The sequence below is a fragment of the Macaca nemestrina genome, chromosome 5, assembly GCF_043159975.1.
Source record: "Macaca nemestrina isolate mMacNem1 chromosome 5, mMacNem.hap1, whole genome shotgun sequence".
NCBI classification, from domain to species: Eukaryota; Metazoa; Chordata; class Mammalia; order Primates; family Cercopithecidae; genus Macaca; species Macaca nemestrina.
In genome coordinates, this window is record NC_092129.1 from 104,200,968 (window position 1) to 104,223,011 (window position 22,044).

General features: G+C 38.1%; 1 long non-coding RNA gene across 1 annotated transcript in view; it reads right to left on the reverse strand.

Moving 5' to 3' along the window:
* The window catches only part of LOC105495704 (uncharacterized), a 45,509-nt gene extending 25,314 nt beyond the window's left edge, over window positions 1-20,195 (reverse strand). Inside the window, exons 1-2 of the long non-coding RNA XR_011623097.1 lie at window positions 20,119-20,195; window positions 15,079-15,270 (exon numbers count right to left, since the gene is read on the reverse strand). This is a non-coding gene — a long non-coding RNA (uncharacterized lncRNA). The remainder of the gene's footprint in view (window positions 1-15,078; window positions 15,271-20,118) is intronic.
* Between the last annotated feature and the right edge of the window lie 1,849 nt (window positions 20,196-22,044).

Consider the following 22,044-nt stretch of genomic DNA (forward strand, 5'->3'; position numbering starts at 1 on the left):
AGGTTAGATCACCTGGACTGTTTTCTATGTTTTAAAACTTATCTTCATATTTCCCATTTCTTTAAATTTTCTCTGTTTGGGGAGATTGCCTTTATTTCTCTTTCTGCTCACTAACTTCAGATTTATAGACTTTATTATGCAGCTTTTTCACTGCCTTTATGCAAATCTATTTTTATTTTCATTTTTGAGACAGAGTCTTGCTTCGTTGCCTAGGCTGGAGTGCAGCAGTGTGATCTCATTGCCCTCCGCCTCCCAGATTCAAGCAATTCTCCTGTCTCAGGCTCCCAGGTAGTTAGGATTACAGGCCAGCACCACCATGTCTGGCTAATTTTTGTATTTATTTATTTATTTTTTTCAGTAGAGATGGAATTTTACCATGTTGGCCAGGCTGGTCTTGAACTCCTGACCTCAGGTGACCTGCCTGCCTTGGCCAACCAAAGTGCTGGGATTACAGGTGTGAATCACCATGCCTGGCCTCAAATATATTTTTCACTACATAAATATCTTGTTTTCTGATTGCCTTCTTTTTCATACCAGTTATAAAAATGATATTCCTCAAATGTCTCTGAGGATACTAATTGAGATTTTAAAAAACCTCTTCTGTCCTGTTGTTTACTCCATAGCTAGTTATTTTATCTTAGACACTCTCTTTCATGATGTTAATTTTTCTTACTTTTTCTGGCAATCCTTTGTGGTCCACTCATTTTTGGTATAGGTAGCTGGCAAGCATTTCCTTTGAAATTCAGTTAATTAAGGCTTTTAATAGTACAATTATTGATTTTGTCTGGTTATAAATAAATGCAGACCTATTGCATAACATATACAAAATGCAGAAAACAGAAAAAGTTAAACATGCATCACCTAGAGATAACCACTGTTAACACTTTTGGGCATTTTCCGGCACACACACATGCACGCAAACACATACATACACAGGGTCCATCTCTCACTATTTCAAGATAAGTAGCATATACTGGAAAAGAGAAGGTCTCTGCTGACATGAAGATTATGGTTTGGTAATATAAAAGATAGAACTAAAATAATCACATAGATTAAGCATCATTACAAATTGCTGCAAGTGCCATGAAGAAAAAGACATAGTTCCATGATTTCATATACAAGTAAGAAAAGAACATAGAGCTGAATTGGGGTGATAGGAGCCTTCTCCAGGGAATTGAGATTATGTCCTGAGTAAGACTTAACTAGATGAAGAGAGGGAGATCATTTCAGGCAAAAGAAACATATAAAAAGCCCTGTAGCAGAAAAACAAACAAACAAACCTCAAAGTAAGAGAGAGAAGCTAGAGTGCTACGGTGTGAGAATGAAGAAAAGAAGCGGGTACAGGAGCCTGGGAAGGTAGTTAGAAATGAGACTGTGTGGGGTCAGCAGATTGTGTTTAGGATTTTTGTCTTTATCTTAAAAGCAATGACAGGACTTTAAGCAGACGGATTGGTAAACTTAGATTTGAGTTTTGAAAAGGTCACTCTGACTGCGATGAGGATAGCCATCAGAGGAGTAGAGTGAGTGTTAGGACACAAGCTAGGAGATTATTACAGTCACCCAGATGAGAAGTGATTGCTTAAATGGCGCAGCGACATGGGAAGTAGGGAAAAATAGAGTGAAATGCCCAAGAGGTGCTGAGATTTCCAACTACCACAACTAGATGGATGGAGTTGCTACGTACCACCATGGAATGCTATCAGGAGACCAGCTTTGTGAGAGCTTTGAGTTCTCTCTTGAACATGGATGGATTTTCAGAAGTTTTGAGACAGTCAGGTAAAGATGTCAAGCTGACAGTTGCTTATTTATGTTTAAATATTAAAAAGGGATCTGAGTTAGATGGTTGATTTACATTGGAGAACCATAGGCCTAGAGATGAACTAAAGCTATGGCATGGAGGAGATCTTAACGTATGGAGCGTTCTCTGAAAAGATGGCACTGGTTTATAATGCATCAATAGCATAAGCATACCTGTTTTTCCACACTCGTGACAATAGAGTTGGTCCTTGAACAATCCAGAGATTAGGGGTGCTGACCGACATGCAGTTGAAAATCCACCTATAACTTTTTGACTCCCCCAAAACTTTACTAATATTGTTGACCAGAAGCCTTACTGATAACATAGTCAATTAACACAAATTTTGTATATTATATGTATTATATACTATATTCTTTTTTTTTTTTTTTTTTTTTGAGATGGAGTCTCGCTCTGTCATCCAGTCTGGAGTGCAGTGGCGTGATCTTGGCTCACTGCAAGCTCCAACTCCCGGGTTCATGCCATTCTCCTGCCTCAGCCCCCCGAGTAGCTGGGACTACAGGCGCCCGCCACCACACCCAGCTACTTTTTTTTTGTATTTTTAGTAGAGACGGGGTTTCACCGTGTTAGCCAGGATGGTCTCAATCTCCTGACCTCGTGATCCACCCACCTCGGCCTCCCAAAGTGCTGGGATTACAGGCATGAGCCACTGTGCCTGACCCATATATACTATATTCTTTAAGGTAAGCCAGAGTAAAGAAAATGTTATTAAGAAAATCAAGTTAAAATATAGTAACAATTCATTAAGAAGTGGATCATCATAAAGGCCTTCATCCTCATCATCTTCATGGTGAGTAGGCTGAGGAAGAGAAGAGGTTGGTCCTGCTATTTTAGGGGTGGCAGAGGCAGAAGAAAATTCACTTATAAGTGGACCTGCACAGTTTCAACCCATGTTGTTCAAGGGTCAAATGTACTTTGTATTGTTAAATTTTTGAATCTTTTCCAAATTGACAGATTAAAAAATGATAGATCCCTGTTACTTTGGCCTGAATTTCTAAGGGAAATTGAGCATCTCTTTTTATGTTTCTTAGCCATTAATGTTTCTTTTTCCTGTGACTCTCCATGTAATAAGAAAGTACATTTTTCTGTAGAGAAAGGCCATAGATTCGTCAGTTCTCAAACTGACTCTCAGATGGTTCAGAACCACCGATTTTGAGTTGCTCTAAACACTCAGATGGTTCAGAACCACTGATTTTGAGTTGCTCTAAACAAAGGAAGTTTAATCTTCCACATTTCAGCCCTTCAAACATTTACTGGCTGCCAATCTGGCATCCTTCAGCTGCCTGTTCCACAGGTACTGGGATGTAGGGTATTGCAGACTAAGAAAGGGAGGAAATTTCCACAGGAAATTTTTTCATTTCCTCCCTTTCTTAGTTCACTAAACCTTGAGATTTCTGTCTTCTCAAGTTGAGCCTCTAAGTGTGGCAGTGATTTCACTGCCTTGACTTTGGGATCACTAGTGCAGACTGGGATGGATCTAGCATATTCCACATTCTCCCTTTCTCCTTTTTTATGTATAGAGTCTTCCTGCTTCTAACACTTTCTTCTCACAAAACAAGGAAAAGCTTGTTTACGCTGTGACAGACACTCATTCCCTTCAGTCTGTTAATTTCTAGATATTTGGTTTGCCGAATATTTCTTTCTAATCACAGGAAACAGCAGCAGCCTATGTGTCAGGTGGGGAGTGGGGAAATGAGGTGCCCATTCTTACAATCAGCAGCATTCAGGGCTGGCTCTTTTTGTCAATGAGCTGTGCTTTAGGCCATGGAAAGGTTTCCTGAGGCTGTCACTAGGGGGAGTGTGAGACAAATTTTTCACTTAGAAAATGCCAGAAAGAGGGTTGGAATGGCGGGGCATAGAAAACACTGAAAACTTAGACAGGAATTTCTATGCTGGGTCATAAAAAGCACCGGAAACTTAGGCAGTGGGGCTATGTCCTGCTAAGGGCTATGCTTCCAGCAGGTCCAGACCCACACTCAGTCCTGTATACTGTATAGTCCTGTATACTGAGTATGGGTCTGGACCTGCTGGAAGCACTGCCCTTGGTGGAGGATTCACCAGCAGCCAAAGACTCAAGACAGGGCAGTCTGAAGAGGTCAAGGAGGAACAGGGAGGACTGACATTCTCTGCCCCTCTAGGGACAGTGAGGGCTGTAAGGCTTGTAGAATTCTTGCATCCACTATCCGGGTAGTTGTATACCACTTGGATCTTGCCTTGATTCAGGCATGCACTGTCTTCTATAGCGTATCTTTTTGGATTTGCCATATGGTAACAAATGAAGGAGATACCCCAAAGCATGAACTCAGGCAGCATGATATGAAGGGGTTAAAAAACATTTCGTGAGTCCTACTTGGTACAAACCACGATTCTAAAGCCAATGGAGGGCAGATAAAAAGGAAAGAAAAAAGGAAAGCTATAATCCTTGGACTTGCAGTTTTAAACCTTGTTTGGAAGTTCGTAGTATTTCCATTTCCTCCCTTTCTTTATTTCAGTATTGCCTTCTTCATCCTATATTGTTCACATTTGTTTCTCTCTGTGTCTGTATTTATAAATAATTTTGTGTCTGTTTCTCAGCCGAAAAGAGACTTTTCTCAGTCTGATATTGTTCCTTCAGCTCACCCTAAGCCCTGCCCAATTGCTCTCCCTTTCCACAACCAGACTTCCTGAAAGTGGTCTCATGGCCATCACTTCCTAATCAGTCCGGTCCTCAACCCACTCTGCCTTGGCTCTGCTTACATCACTCCTAGAAACACTTTGGGCAAAGATTGCAAAAGATGGCGTCCACCAGAAAGATCCCTGCACCCCTATCTCCTAGCCACTCAGTTTCTCTCCACACAGACAATGATGGTGAGGATTTCATGTGTGTGTGTTATCCCAGAAATATTATATACATGTCCAGTAAAGTTTATTAATATGTCTTCCCCTTTTACATAAAGATACCATGCTGTACACATTGTTTTGTACTTTAAAAATATGTGTTGTCTCTTGGTGACCTTTCCATATATGGTTCTTTTTTGTTTTTTAAGTGCAAGTGCATCATACTGTGCTGACAAAATGTAGCCAACCTGCTTTTAGTGGGTATTTAATGTTTCCGATATTTTGCTACTAGAAACAATGCTGAAATGAATAAAGTTGTACACATGTCACTGTACATGAGTGTGCACATAACTGCAAGACAGAGCTTGAGAATTGGGACTGCTAGGTGAAAGGTATATGTGTTTGTAATTTTAATATATATTGCCAAAATGACATTACTTCTGCCAGAAATGTGTGAAAATGCCTGTTTCTTCACCCCTCTCAAACTTTTTGCTTTTTGCCAATCTGATAGGTGTAAAACAGTATCTCTAAGTTTAACCGAGCATCTTACGTGCTTAGCCTAAGAGCCATTTAATGTTGATTATTTTGAAAATACAAATCAGATCATATAATAATTTCTTGATATTGCTGATAAGTCTTTACCCTTGGACACAGCTCAAAGTCCCAAGGTGGTCTTTCCTCTACCCTCCAGCCTCCTTTGTCACCTCACCTCTTTCCCACACTCAGTGCTCCAAGCTCACTGGGCTTCTTTCTGTTCCTGGAACAATGTCCTCTCTTTTGCCTCTTGTCTGCAATACCCTTCATCTCAGGCTTCACGTAGTTAACAACTGTTGTCCCTAAAGACTCAGCAACTCAGAGAAACCCTCCACGCTGTCCGCCTCCATATGCCTGGGCTTAGCTCCATTAGGTTCTTGTGATTTTTTTCCATCTCTAGCACAGTTCCTGGAAGGATGTTGGCCCTTAATACATATTTATTGGATGGATGAAAGACTGAAGGTCGCTACAACTAAGTTTCCTTTGTCATTAAAAAAATATATATTCTGATTTCCAAGCAGAATTTCGGCTGCCAAGTGAAAATTTCCAGATAAATTTATCCTTTTGCTATTGCTATCCACAGATTTCCTTTTCTGTTTTTTATTTTTCCCCTTAATTAAAAAAAAAATCCTAGAAATAAAAGCCTCTCAGAGTTCATGTAATTCAAACTCATTTTTCTCTGAGATGTGATTATTTAAGGGCAGCATGTTTTTTGCTGTGGCTTCTATTAAAGAAAAGATCAAATGTTTTGAGATTCTATGTAGTTCTAACTTTCTTTTAGTGGGAATGGAAAATATTTGACTTGTCCATTAGTAGGAGCCATTAAGGCTGATCGGCTTGAGTTGGCCATTGGGGCTCAGAACCCGATTTCCTTCAGTATGCGTGTATCTCATGGCTCCAGTTTGACTCTAAGTGAAACTGATTTTCACATCATGCTTTAGGGAATGTCTGTTCTGGTACATACAGAGAAAGCTACACTAAGGGGAGTCGGTAGGTCTTGTTACTGATCCTGATGCCATTGGTTGACGACTAGCCATAGGACTGGAAAGTTCTCTCACCAGCAAAGCAAGGTATTTAGATTGGTTACTTACTAAGCTCCATAGTTCTGATATTCTCTAATTTTACATATCTTTCTGTTAAACTTTACTAAAACATTTGACATCTTCCATGGGAAAAAAAAAAAACTATTTTCTAAGAATTCAGTTTTACTAAGTATGATTATTCATTCATTCATTTCCCAAATGGTTCCACATCTACTCTTGGACAAAATGATGACAGATTGAACAAAACAACCAAATTTATGAGCTAATGGCAGCCACTTTTTTTTTCATGTAGGAACTCCATTCCCTTGAGAATCCCATTCATATGTTTCCAGGACTCACTGCGAGGTGTCCTCTGTGAGTTCATGATCTGTGTGGATCATTTCTAGTTCCTGGTGCCGGTCTAGGAATGCAGTGAGCCTGAGATGCTCCAGCATTCCTGTCCTTGTTTTTACCATGCTAAAAATCCTTTTCCACAAGTTTTTTTTTTTTTTTTTTTTTTTTTAATCTTCCCCTGAGCTGAAGCCTGAGGAGTAAGGATGTTGTTGCAGCTGACAGCTGAGTGGACACAGTGGCCATCGTCTCTCTGAGGCCCCAGAATTCAGCTCCCTGCTGATCTTTCCAATCACCTATGTCCTTACTCCTGAGGCTGAGGAGTAAAGGACACTCTAAGATACAGTGATGTGCTCTATGAAAATGCACCAGAATTAAGGCAGATTAGGCCTGATTTGTCACCCAACTTAGTTTATTCATCTACTATTCATTTATGCCTCACTTACCAGAAGTAAGGCATAAATTCCAATTGTGGACATGGTTGGAGCATTTTTTTCAAGGAGACTTTTACCCTTAGTTAGGCCAATGATTGCAGCATAGAAATGAAGGAGTTTGGGCTAGGAGTAGGTTGAGTTTCACTTAGGTTCACCTGTCAGCTGTCTCAAATTTTAGTTTTGGCTAGCCAGGACCCTAATTATAAATTCATTCTATAAATATGTTAAATGTATTTTTATAAAATTATCTGTTTTTGCCAGACACTGTTTTAAGGGACAATTGAGTAAGTTAGAGTATATAAAATATAGCTACAGCACTAAATAACTTATACTCACATTAATAAGTAACAATCAATAAGAGTGATAAATGTCAATATGAAAAATTTAAAAAATTAGCATCTATTTAGGGAAATGTTATTTTCAGAGGCTGAATAGAGAAGGGATTCATAGGAGTCCTCCTAATGCAGCTGGTCCAGGAAAGACGGGAAGAGTTTGGTTTTTAGAAATGAGAACCAGAGAGATTCAATCAACAAATATGCCTGAATAAGGGCTGCTAGTGCCAAGAGTGAGGAATGTAAAGGGGACTGTGGAATGGTTAATTTTGGCTGAACTGGAGTAAGGATAGGGCAAAGAGATTAGTAGGAAGTGAACACAGCTCTAGATTGTGTTCTTAACAGTTGAAAATAATAATGCCAATTTATTAATAATGGTGAAGTTAAACTTAGGAATTGGGAAAGCAATAAAGAGTATAATAGTACTTTAGATTCTATTTCATCAAATTCATCACATTTAAAAGCATTTTGATACTTAAATAAATTAATTATTCTCTGAAATATTCATATGTATGGAACCCCTGTAAAATACTGACTATGCATTGGGCTTTATTGCTTTACTATTTCTGAATCATGCTGCTTTTTTTTTTTTTCTAGTGCATTTCACCAAAATTCACATATGTGGTATTGAACATTCCCTTGGGACACTAAAGGAGAGAGTGCTGTAAGCGGGTAGTGGCATCTTGACCTATGCTATGGGCAGAGTCCAGGAGAGGCGAGGCATAATTGTGGTGGTCTGGGAGACACAGGCTGTCTCCTGTGGGAGGGCCACGGCTATCACTTAGAAGTGGCATCTTTCCAGAAGTACAACAATATCACAGCTCAAAGTTGTACATTCTTCCAAAGTCATTTGGGAATGTAAAAGCTTACTCTAACCTATACCACTGGTGCTGTGTTTCATAGGGGTCCTCATAGTTGACTACCGCAACCCTCTGTGATGTGTTCTCCAGGATTTTGTCCCACTAAGGGTCTATCACTGAAAGCCTTTTCTGTACAAATACTGCTCCATTCAGTAGCTGTTACTCTGAGAGAATCTTCTGATTACATAATAATAATCCATTCGTCAAACATTTCTTATAGTTGCCTTTGAGGAGTTAAAATCATTACATCCTTATATGTATGTGTGTGCATATATATGTGTATGTATAAAGTTTTCATATGTAAAATCAAATTTGAGAGAGCTTTTCATTTCATAATTGGAATCTTGGCCTCCAATGTGAATCTTCTTATGACTTACAAATGTAATGTAAGAATCTTTTGTGTTTTGATGGGAAGTAGATCAGAACTCCAAGAAAATTTTCCTGGCACCTGGTCTCACGCAAGGGCAATAAGTAGGTCAAAAACCTATGAGACCTGCAGAAGAAAGATGGGCTCTGCTCCCAACCTCCTCAAAGCTGCCCAATGGCCAAGAGTAATTCTAAACTCATGTATGTGGAAGCTGTGAATATCAGTCCAAAGAAACATGGAGATGCTATTTCAGGGTGTTTCATTCCAAAAATGTGGTTTCTTTTAAATGTGCAATAGTGTACTGCCCAGGTTTGGTAGAAGAAAAAAATAAAGATGGATATATGTAATTAAAATAAAACCAGGGCCATAGGAGACTGTTTATAGAACAGTAAAATGTTTTTACAGGAAAAATCTGAAAAATCTCAGACCCAAAGGAGAAGCTATTTATTTTTCTTCTATATAATTTATCCAATGTTGAAGTTGCATCAACCCTGGTGGTGGGGTCTGCAGAGGCAGAGGCAGGCTTCTTTGTCAGCACCAAGGCATATTGCATTGTTATTAGCCCGTCTTCTGTCATTTCACCTGGCAGAGACTGCTTGAATTCTCTCTGACCTTTGGTGAAGAGACTCATTCTCAGCTGACGATACTGACAAATTGAACCAGCATCCCAGGAACATCTTACTGCTCAGTGGTATGAAGTAGAATCCTCTGTTAGGATTGTGGGTGAGATGTTGGGGTCATATTTAATAAACTAGAGAAAATAATTACCATCCCACCCATCTTAAGCTTTGATCAACTTAATATTGAGGTGTTGAGGAGTTGGAAAGAATTCGAAAGATTAAAATAATTGGCCAGGTGCAGTGGCTCATGTATGTAAAATCACAGCATTTTGGGAGGCTAAGGTAGGAAGATTGCTTGAGGCCAGGAGTTTGAGACCAGCATGGGCAATGTAGCAAGACCCTGTCTCAACAACAACAAAGCAGCCAGGCATGGTGGTGAGTAAGCAGTGAGGTATGATTGTGCCACTGAGTTCCAGCCTAGGTGACAGAGCAAGACTCTGTCTCTAAATAATTAAATAAATAATCTAAAATTTAAAAGAAAAAATGATGAATTGCAAAAGGTCAAAGATTATGATATTTTATCGCTGCAGAATCAGAGTCGATTTGTTTCCACCAAATGCTTTTCACCCAAGAGTCCAAACCAATAAAAGCTTGTTCTTTTGGACGTTATTTGTTTCTATTGTCAGCCAATTTAGTGGGAGTTATTTTTGCAGGGGCTTAGGAAGGCCACCCAAGCTTGTTTGGTATTTTCTAGTCATTTCCTAAAGTGTTGAGATCATCTTTCCCTTCTCATCTCATTCCTGACTCCTCACTCTACATTGCCCACAACTTTTTCTCTACTCTGAAGCATAAATTACTACTTTGTCTCGAGGATAACAATGTTTTCTGACCTCAGGGACCATTGATAGCTCATTTGAAGTACTTTCTCTCAGCTGCAGGCTGCCCCTACAACTCACCTATTCTCTTCCTCTCCGGGATGAAGCCCAGAGCTAGGGTTTGCAAATCTGAGCTTTAGCAAAGTCATGTGATGCTCTAATTATAGGAGACATTTGGAGACACTCAAATATTTTGTTGCAACCCCCACTTCCCCCTCCTCATCCAAGAATGTTTTCCCTTAAACTTGAGAGATGAGTCAGAGATAGTGAGAGCTAGAAAAAAACGAGTCTCTCAGGAGAGCTGGCAGGGAAGGTCTGCCTTCAAAGCAAGTTCTTTATGGAAAAAGTTTTTTCTCAAGACTACCAAATACATTAATTATGCAAGAAAACCTTGGATGGGCTATTACTACCCAAATGTGTTAGCGTCTGTCAGCCTGCCAATGTATGAGTCTTGGAAATACTCCTTGCACCGTCTGTTTTTCTCATTGGGCTTGTTGACATACACTGTAGCAACCCTGGCCTTCTCAACTATACCATGTCAAATATCAGTTAAACTTCACTTTCTGTCTTGACCAAATTCCTATGAGTCTGGCCCTATGTTGCCAAGGGGGAATGCAAACTTGGCTCACTGTTCCCTGCCCTTTTAAATATGCTGTCACCCCCTGAGATTCCTCTGTTCAAACTAAGTGCAGACCATTACACAAAGCAGGATGGTCTACTTAGCATCCAGCAAAGGCAAGTGCAATTCCACATGTACGTGCAGTTTTGAGTGAGGTGCATAAGAGCACATCCATGGTAAGAGTCTTTGAATCCTGGAAGATAGGGTTGTAATAGGTTTCGTGTGAAGTGTATCTTTTGCGTTCCCATTCTTTTGAACGTTGGTATCCGAGTATGATATATACAGTTACTTTCTATTGATAAAAATTTGATTAACTGGTCTCTCTGATTGGATAATATCTTTTATAGCATTTAGAGTAGGTATTATTTGAGGAAACTGTAGTTTTTTAAGGAGCATTTTGTGGTGCTTGATTTTTACAATGGGGGAAAACATAATTTCATTTTATTTTCTTAAAGAAACCTTCAATTAAAAAACCCCAATATTAGACTTCTTATTCTCTAAAAATAGGCTTTTCAAATGTGCAGGAGTTAGAAAGGAAGAAGATGATATAGAGGTGGGTGTACAGGTTTTCTGGGCATTCCAAATACAATAACGGTCCAATCTAGGCCCCTAAACCTGTTTTCCCTTCTGTGGTCCCTCTCTGAGACTGGATCTACCACAGGTCTGAAACATCTCATTGGTTACCAAAATCCCACCGGTTCCACTTTCAAGGTGATTGCTCTGCTTGGTCATGGCTTTAATTCAGGTCCTTCCCACTTCCTTCCCTTCACTATTCCTCACTTCTTCTCTAGCTCACATTCTCCCTCCACTTGACAGCTGGAATCATCTTCCTGAAATGCCAGCTGAGACTATTACTTAAATGCTCAAAATCTCTCTGTGCATTTTTATTACCAATAAGAAAAAGCCTTTGCTCCCCAGATGGCCCAGAAAGCCCTTGGAGAGCTAACTGTCTTTTTCTTGCTTCACCTCTTGCTATTCTCTACTCCTGGTACTTTGTTGCAGAACTATTTAATGCATTGTAGTTTATCAAATCTTCAATTTTATTTCTTGCTTCCCTGCCAGTGAAGATTCTCCTTGGAATGTTCGTCCATTTTGTGTGTGTGTGTTGAATGAACCCCTACTTACCCTTTAAAATTTCACTCAGTCACTACTGCCTCTTTGATTTTTTTTTTCTGTATGTTAAATCTTCATGGCTTATTGTATATATTATTCTGTAATATTAATACATTCTAGTTTATTTATCTTTCTTTAGATTTAAAAATCATTTGTGGCCACTTATAGTAGTCATTAAATGTGTATTGAAATGAATATGGTAGAGAATTTTAATGAAATTGCTATTGTAGAAAAAGTACTTGAGAACTTAATCCTAAATCACATTCCCTAGAAGGTGACATTATTTGGACTTGCAAGCCAAGCAAGTAGCCTCAAGCTTAGGGATATATTACATCTTGGATCATTCCAAGCAATGTCTTGAGTGCGAGTGGGCTTATAGAAATAGTCTTGAATAACTGCTTACATGGTACTCATAATTTCATTCACAATATAAAGCTCACATTTTACATGTTGTAATTAATAGGCTGATTACTGACTTCGTTTTTATTTTGCATGAAAGTAAAAAAATCTTTGTATATGTACATTTGGCTTATGATATTTGGCAGAGATATTTGCACTTCCTCATTTACGGTAACTATTATTATATTTGAATCAGTTGCTTTTGGTTTCAGTCTGTTAAGCAGCTTCATTGACTTTGTCTTGCTTGTTGTCTTTTAAAGTTGAACATTCCTATGCCTTTATACTGTCAAAATATTTTTTCATTCCCTACGTAGGGATATTCATCAGTGTCACAATTTTGCATCTGGATGAAATTGTTAAAATATCATCTGATTTTTTTTTTTAAAACAGATCAGATAGAAGCAGAAAAGTGTTTTGTAAAACTTTGTACAGCTGTTTGGTGGCCGAGCCAAGCCCAGCTGGTCTCCTGACCTATTTCAAAGCTGGTGCCCTTTCCCCTGCCCATATGACCTCCTTCTATTGGACATCTTCATTGGATCTCTTCTTCTCTCCAAACCTCCTTCAGAGCAATCAGTTCACTTTACCAGATTAGTATCTGTGCTTTCCGTTTCCTCTATGCTCCTGGGTATTGGGGGAAAAATGTTGGTACTTATTGAATTTTCTATTTCTTGTTCTAGATTTCATGTCTCATATTTCTTCTATAAAAGTTGAAACACTACTTTTGTTTTAAAATTCCTGTGACTTGGTTAAGGCTTTCACTTTCCTTTATTTGATTCTGTGGTTTTTCTATATTCTTACTGAGTATATTTTATGTTTACTTAGACCGTCTATTTTTTATTTGTGGAGTTAAAATATGCGATTCCTCTCATTTTTCTTTCCTCCACATTGTCTTTAATAAAAAAGAATTCCAAATTTTGGTTAGTACATTCCATTTCCTTATAAGATATCATGTGTTATTTTGTCTGGACATTAACATTCTTTACTTAAATGAAAATCTTCTTTATAGAATTCTTGAATATCAAGGTCAGAAGATTCATGATCCAAGCTAATTTCCAGTGCTTTGATTCCTCTCTCTGTGTTAAGCCTTTGCTTGAAGACATCCAAAGATAGAGAATTCAGTATTTCCCATGACATCCCAACTGCCTCTGGACACACTACCTTTTAGAATCTTCTTTTCATCCAGTTGAATCCATTTCTTTTAGTAATATAATTCTGACCTCAGAGCCATAAAAAACAACTCTTGTTCTACTTTCAGCCAGCTGATTGTGTATTTGAAGGCAGCTTTCATTTCCCCCATGACTGTTCTTCCTCAGGCTAAACATTCCCATTTCCTCCAAACCATGCTCCAATCATTTGGTTTTAAGTTCCCTCCTCCTGCTGATTGCTTTCCCTTGTATGTGTCTGTCAAAGGCCCAGAACTGACTGCCGTTCCCCAGGTGTTTTCTGTCCAGTGAGGCTGAGCTGTCCCTTTCCTCCTGATCTATGCAATTGTGCCTTTCATGATTGGCAGATTACTGTTAATCCACACCAAGCTGTTTGTTGCGGGCTGAATTGTGTCCTTCCAAAGAGATTTGCTGAAGTTCTAACCCCTAGTACCTCAGAATGTGACCTTGGAAACAGGTCACCTTTACAGAGGTGCTCAAATAAAATGAGGTCATTAGGGTGGGCCCTAATCCAATATGACTGAGGTTCTTATGAAAAGGGGAAATTAGAACGTAGTGACAGACATGCACAGAGGGAAGGTGGTGTAAACCCACAGGGAGACGATAACCCTGTGACTACAGTGGTGCATCTACACTCCAAGGAATGCCAGGTATTGCTGGCAAACAAGCTACAACAGGCAAGGAAGGGACAGCTGCCAGAGAGAGCACAGCATTGCTAGTAACTTGATTTTGAACCTCTGGCCCTTAGAACTATGAAATATAAAATTTCCATTGTTTTAAGCTACCTAATTTTTGGTACTTTGTTATGGCATCCCTAGAAAAATTATACACTATCCTTTCTCTAAAATCCCCTGTTTTTTGTTCCCCATTCTCTAATATTTCTTTCCCTCTCTTTTGTAATAATGCTCTGGTTCTTTCAACCCATGGGAAAGGCCCTATTTTTTGATGTTTAATTTTTATTTGACTTGGCTCATTATTTAAGCCATTTGAGATCCTTTATGGCCTGTTTCCATCACATGGGTATTTGCTATCTGTCTCAGCTTTGGCACTTTCAGAATTGAGAAACCTTTCTCAAACCACAAGTAGAAACATTGCATAGGATACGAAAGATGCTCTTGGAAATCCCTTTAGGTTGACACTGACTTCTTCACCAAAGTTATTCAACCCATTTTAAAGTCAACTAACTCCCCTTATCCAATTTATAATTCTCTTCCCTGAATACAAAGTGAAATATTTTAAGAGACTCTGTCCAACATCTTGCTGCAATCATGATATGCCATATTTAGATCATTTTTTCTTGCCAACTTAGTAACTCTACCAACAATTAGTTTCATCTCAGTTGATTTATTTCTTATTATCCCTACTTTCTTTTCATGTATTAAAAGGCAAGATTTTAATAATCCAGTCAAGAATCCTGCCCAAAATGAACATCAAATCTTCTGGTTTATGATTTGAGGAATTTGTCTCTCCTCTTTGGAAATGTACACCACAATGGCCCATTCTCTATTTTTTCTGGCTTCTCAAACATTTGTTTCTGAGAACTCTTCCCCCACCCCAAATTGTTCTGTGATTTTGTTCAGATCATGAGACTTAAGTTATTTTAGAGCCACCCTTAGAATCTCTATATTGTTCTTGGGTTTTGGGTCTATCTTATCATTATTTCTTCTGACCTTTCCAAGCCTAAGATTGTGCTTCTTGACAAAGAAGATGAAAGCATGAGTTGAAACTAAGTCTTATGCATATAGAAACATGTGATAATAATTATGTCTTAAAAGTTTTTACATTGTAAAATAATAAAAGCATTTCTGACACTTACTCAATTCTCTAGATGGGTAGCTACCATTATCACATATGTTTTCTTGCTTAAAGTTTTACTTGACACGAGGGTCAGTCACTGCATATTTCTTTAAGCATCCTTTTTTTCAGTGTTGGCTATAATTATCCTTTGTCGACTTGATAAAATTTCAGAATGTCCTGGTATATCCTGTCACATTTTGACTAGATAATTCTAGAAGATGACAGAATATAAGCCAATACCAATATATAAGTCATGTGCATTGTAGTATACATTTTTATGAGACTGTATCACACTAGAGAAAATAAGTTCCGTATGTAATACGCGAAAACACTCAGTACTTAGCTGTTTAAGGAGTGTCAGATAAAATTTGAGTTGTTTTAGGAAATCAAGTTCAAAATAGGTTCCTTGTCAATAGTAAGACAAATGTAAAAGGCATTGGACCCAGAGTAGATTGTCCTTGTTGACCAGACCTGCCTATTGCCTAAAGTAGGACATGGCAGTGGATGCATGAAGACCTGACACTAGGTCATCCTCACTGGATGACAGCCTGATTGGCAGCCAAGCTGCAGTAATACAAACAAGGAACAGCAGAGTGTGTGGGTTGGAGGTGGCAGTCCTCAGACACTCTTCAGGCACATGGTTGGCATTGGTGCTGGAGAACTAGGGCAGGTCATATTTCAATTCAATTCAACTAATATTTATTAGGTAGCTGCTATGTGCCTGTTGTCTGAAGTGTTGGCAGTTTTGGTAGGCAATACATAAAGCACTGGGCTGGGTTTGGGTCAGATCATCACACTCTTTAAAGCTATCTTGGAAATACAAAGGCAGGACAATGGGCTTTCCAGGGAAGCTAGGATCCCAGGAATTTATTAGAATAAATGTTATTAAGGAAGTCACAAAGAGAGACCTTGGGTTGGGGAGCTCAGGAGCAGAAAAGTGTTATCAGAATGAGTTATCTGTTAGGCATGCAGAAATGTGACTTAAACAGCATGACGGGCACTCACGGGTCAGCCTTTTGTTAACCCTCTCCCAACTTAGACTGCGATTAGAGTGTTGGGCAGAGCAGCCACATTTTAATTCTGGTGAGAATGGAATAAGGCGTGGTGGGCAGGAGGGCTGAGAAGATGAGGGAGGTCAAGATTGTTTCCATAATCTTTAATCTAGGAATTGGGTAAGATTGAGCCTGTTGGTGTTTTTTCTAAGTCACCACTAATTGTTTGCACTATTTCTCTTGCATCTATTTAATATCAAATTGTGGAGAAGATAGCTGAAAGCTACTGATTAGAGTTGTGCATGCCATAAATCGTGCCAGGGAGGGCCTATGACTAGGGGATAGAGCAGAAGAAACAACATTTGGCCATCAGAAAATTCTGGAAGATGTTAATCTTGGAAAATTCAGGCACTCAGTGAAACTCTGAATTCCTCCTGTAATGTTCCTGATACTATGGTCATAATTATTTCTACACCACTTTGCTATTAACCAGAACCCCTTCTGGCCTGCTAAGCTTTGAACATTGATATAACTTCTGATTATTTTTAAGTTTCCCTTTTATTTCACAAATTTGGCTAAAGGGGATTTTTTTTTTTAATCAGACTATGTACTCACTAAACTGACTCTTTATGTAGGATGGTCCATAATTTAAATAACTAACACCCGTTTCCTCTGAATAATTATTTGAGAACATATTTGATAGGCAGAAATACATTTTATCTAATGCTTGAGGTTGCTGTAGTTGCTATCACACATTTCTCAAAGAGCTGGTGAGATAGGTTTATTTTTGAACATATCCTTGATAATGATAGCAAATTGTGCCATTTTTCTTATCAATTTCACTAACAGACTTCTTGATTAATCTGATATTGCTGTCAGAAATGAACTTCACTTTTTCTTAAGAATAAAAACTACATGAACACTGTATTCACTGCCTTTTATGACTTTGCTCTAGTTAATATACAACCAACATGTTTTTAACATTCTCTTATAAGTAAGTGAGAGATTGGAAAACAGTTCACAGCACATTATTTGGCACTGTAAATGTGTAGTGGGTGTTTACTTTGATAAAGGTGAATATTGTTTCACATATTCTTAATGACAACATAATCACTGGTTCTTAACAAAAGCTGTAAAGTCCTACTACCCTCATTTAATCTCTTTCTGCCTTCTTTCCTCTCTCATTCCCTTTCTTTCTTTGATATGTCGACAGCTACTTATTGAGGGCCAACTATGTGATTGGGTTGGGCACTGTACCCTGCCCTGACAGGGCTTACACTCAAGTGGGAGAGATAGCCATTAAACAACTAATTATGAAAAATAATTTATGAGAAATGCTGTCTCTTGCTTATTGGCAACAAGGTTTCTTTCACTGGTAATCTGAAGTCCTTCATTCTGTGACCTTTGCTTGTACCTGTCCTACAAATCCCTGAGCTTCTGGCTAGAGGGAGCCATAAACCAAACTGATTGAGTCTCCTACAATTCACACAGCCATCTGCCCTCACCTGGGGCCATCGGAACTAATAACTTTGTATTATGTCTCTTAAATGTATTTTCAAGACTGCTATTCCTAACCTTTCTACTCTTCTTAATCACAAAACTTCAATTTGCACAATCTCTCTCTCCTTTCATGAGAGGTTAAGGCCAAGAAAATTCTTCAGCTCAGAATTTCTCTGATCTAGCTCAAGATTTATGTTCCAAAATGATCTATTGATTCTCACATAACAGCATTTCTCCTTTTTCCTCTCTTTGAATAAGAAGTATCACTTTTGAGGACTTGTTCTTTTTATCCCATGTCCTGTGATCTTTTCTGGCTGCTTTTTTCCATAAACAGTTTTTTTTTTTTTTCCATTTCTCTCCTTCTCTCTCTCATCATTGTTCTTTATTCACAAACTATACAAGGGCCCAAATCTCCTTCACACTTAAAAGACTAGGGCTGGGTGTGATGGCTCACACCTGTAATCTCAGAAATTTGGGAGGCCGAGGCAGGTGGATCACGAGGTCAGGAGATCGAGACCATTCTGTCCAACATGGTGAAACCCTCTACTAAAGTACAAAAAATTAGCTGAGCGTGGTGGTACAAGCTACTTGGGAGGCTGAGGCAGGGGAATTGCTTGAACCCAGGGGGTGGAAATTGCATTGAGCCAAAATGGCACCACTGCACTCCATAAGCCTGGCGACAGAGAGAGACTGTCTCAATCAATCAATCAATCAATCAATCAATCAATCAAAGGCTAAGGGAAACAACAGCAACATCAACTGCCATTAACAAAACCAAAAACATCTGCTAACTTCTTGTGCTGTTAGTTTATCTCACTATTTCCTTTCAGAACATTTCAGCATGCATTGATTACTTCTAATTCCTTACCACTCACTCTTTACCCTCCTCCCTCACTTCAAAATTAAAAATATTTTCTTTTAAAGATGATGTTGAGTGACTAGCCATTTTTAAATTCATTAACTTATCTACGAAACAATTATTTGGCTACTGTCCTGTGACAGGTACTATGATAGGTTGGGAGTAAGACCCCAATCCATGCTTTTGGGGAATATTTGCCCTGCAGTATAACTATTAGTACAAATGTGGCATTACAAGACATGGTGATTCCCAAATACCATAGTCTTTTTTATTCATTTTTGCAGAAATAAATGGTTTCAGCATATGTGGTTCTTGCAACAATGACTTATACATTCCATTGCATTGTACTATCTAGGTTTGTTCTTACATTTGGGAGCACTCTTTCTCTGCCTCCTTCACTGGCTGTTGGACCTCTCCACTAGTTTTTCCCCTTTTATATAGGCATTGCCTACACTTCTGTCTCTAATCTTTTGAGACATTGCCAGCAATGGCTCTGTTAACTGCTGCAGAAAGACAAAGATCTAGCAGAGTTGGGACTTTGACTTTTCACTGAACACTATGCTCAGAGGAACAGATGCAGCAGTAAATCATGGGAAAAAATCCAGCCAGGCAGGCAGAGCATGGTATTCAGAGACAAGGCAGATGCCCAGTCAATATACAGCATTAGGAGATGTTATGCATGTAGGACCTGAAGATCTTGATAATTAAGACCCTTGTTCTCCTGAACCATCTCAGTAGTCTATTTTATTTGCCTCTGTGTTCGATTAAACATTCTAACTCCAGACTTATCCTGAGGAAGCATAGCTCTAATAATGCCATTGTCTTTCTAAAACACCTTCAATAACTCCTAGCGTTCAAAATTCTCCATGATCTGATGTTTTAAGCCTCATTTGTATACTTTCCCCATTTGGGTATTACATTTTCAAACTGTCTTTCTTGCTAGTTCATGAACATGCGCTATGGGATTTTCCTTGTTTTTCCTTGCTTTTCCAATGCCTCCTTTTCCTATGACTCCAACCCCACCCCTTCACCTCTACCTGTAGTCATTTTATTTTAAAAAAATTAGCCAATTGCCAGTTCCTCCAATATGCTCCTCAAATTATCATTCAGAAAAATCGCATCCTTCTCCAAATTTCTAATGGTATTTTTTTCATGTTTCCTTTGACATTTGCCACAATAAAAACCACAATATTTATGTGTTTATCTCTCTTTTCAGGCTGTAAGCATGTTGAAGAAAGAAACCATATCATAAATATATTTGTATATTCTTTAAGTTCTCAAGGTAGTCTTTTGCACACCAAAAGTGTTCAATAAATGTTTATTGAATAATACCTTAAAGTGTGCTTCAAAAGAAAAGTTGTCATTATTAGTTTGTTCTTTGAGTTGAATATAAATTCATCTTCTTTACTGAAAATAAATTATCTAAAATCTGTGTTTTGAATTTAATATTAAGCATATAATCCAGTGAATGACAAGCTTCTCTGGGAAACATTAAACTGAAATTGCTATGTTCCATCTCTTCAATCAAATGTGAATTTTCTATTAAAAAGAAAAATTATACTTTTAGAAGGTTGAGTAGGATGGCACTTTTAAAAGCCTTCCAACTGTATAAATTTAGATCAATTCAAGGAAATTCTCTGACTCTGAGCCCACGTCTTCTTCATTTATTGTCAATTGGAGCATTTTCATTCATTTTAAGTTTTCTTACCTTAGTCCTGTGATCTCTAGAAATGAATGTTAGAGATGAGGACTTAGCCAGATGAGCACTAAGATGGACAGTGGAGCAGAGGTTCTGTTTACAGTCTTAGTGGAATATAACTCATAATGGGGACGCAGGTAAATACAAGTTGTAACTGCTGAGGGAGGAGAAGGAGATTGACAGCAACCAAAAAAAACCAAACAAAAACAACAACAACAACAAAATCCCCAGTTGTTTTGATTCAAGAATGTTCAGCTATCAATGCTTAATTTTATCATTACTAGACTGGTCAAATATAACAGCTGGAGATGCGGTGTAAACCCTAGGTATATAGTTCTTGACCAATAATTCACTAAAAATGAGTGTTTGTCAGGCTCCCATCTTTAATCAGCACTAAATAGACACAAAAGTTCACTGAACTACAAAGAGGAGAATTGCTGAAGTCATTGCAAGTACTTCTCCAGCCTTAGGGGAGCTTAAAGTGAATGAAAATGCCTTCTGCTGCATGTCCATCTCAACAGCCTCCACCTAACTGAACCCTCTTCTCTAAAGTTAGTTTTTAGAGATCATAGAATTCCCAAATATCATTCACCTCCCAAAGTTTGGGTCTTAGGTTCTTTCTAATGTATACTCTGCTCTATCTGGATCAGCACTAGCTCTATCCCTGTGGCCCTCCCCACAGCTTTGGGCTCCATTGCTCCCTTTTTGTCTGTTGATTGGAAACTTCAAACAGAGAAGCTCCATCCCACTTTGGTAAACATACGATGTAGAATATCAGCTGACTTCTCCCATTATGAATTCATATCATTGTGCTTCTGTTTTGTTCAAACTTACTGTTCTATTCAAAAACCCAAACCAGCAGTTTCAAAATTTCATTTCTATAGACTCACAGCCTCACTTTTCTTTTTCATAAAGAAAAGTGACAATTTACTGCGAATTCACAAGGTTATTTGTTTATTATTTATTTTAGAATATGTATTTATTGAATTGTCAAATAAAAATTGTGTAGATTCACCGTGTACAACATCACGTTTTAAAATATGTATATATTGTGGAATGAATAACTTAGCTAATTAACGTATGCATTACCTCATTTTTTTGTGGTGAGGCAATACATATGTTAATTAGCTAAATTTACACTTAAAGGAGAATCATTTAAAATTACTCTTGCCAATTTTAGAGAATGTAATGCATTGTTATTAACTATAGTCATCATAGTTATTATTTCTTGACTTGCTAAATTGTACCAGAGATTTCCCTCCCACTTGCATTTGTGCCAATTTATAGCTGTTTCCTAATAGTTTTAGTCCAAGAAGTATATTTCCTATTCTAGAATATTAATTTGTAGCACTCGCACTAAGGTTCTATTCTCTTTCACACACAAACACATGTACAAACCCTTCTGACATCTCTAGTCCTGTTAAACTTCACTCACTCTCACCTTCCAAACACCACATTGACTACAGCTTCTGAGCCCTGAATCTGGACATGTTGTGTGACAAATGAGTTGTCATTTCCAGAGTAGAAGATGAATCTATCTTCTAGCTATTCATCTTGATTTTTATCTGTAGTCATACAGAATAACTCTTACTTTCTGTTTTGCGTGGTTCTCCTGAATAATTGTGGTGATCAAACCTCTCAATTCTTTTCTTTCCTATTGTAAACTTTCCCTGTTCAGTTAACATTTTTCATTTAATGTAGTTTTCAAACATGTCAAACTTTTCAATCTCCTTATAATGTGTTGATCAGAAATAATGATAATACTAAAGATGTAGTCTGTTTAGTGTTAGGTACTATAGACCTACTCTTTTCTTTTGTGTATACCATATTTTATCAATAGAACCAAGATAACATTCACATTTTGACCACCTTATAAAATGTATCTTGGCTTATATTGTACCTGCTTCAACTAAAATCTCAATGTCCTTTTTGTTC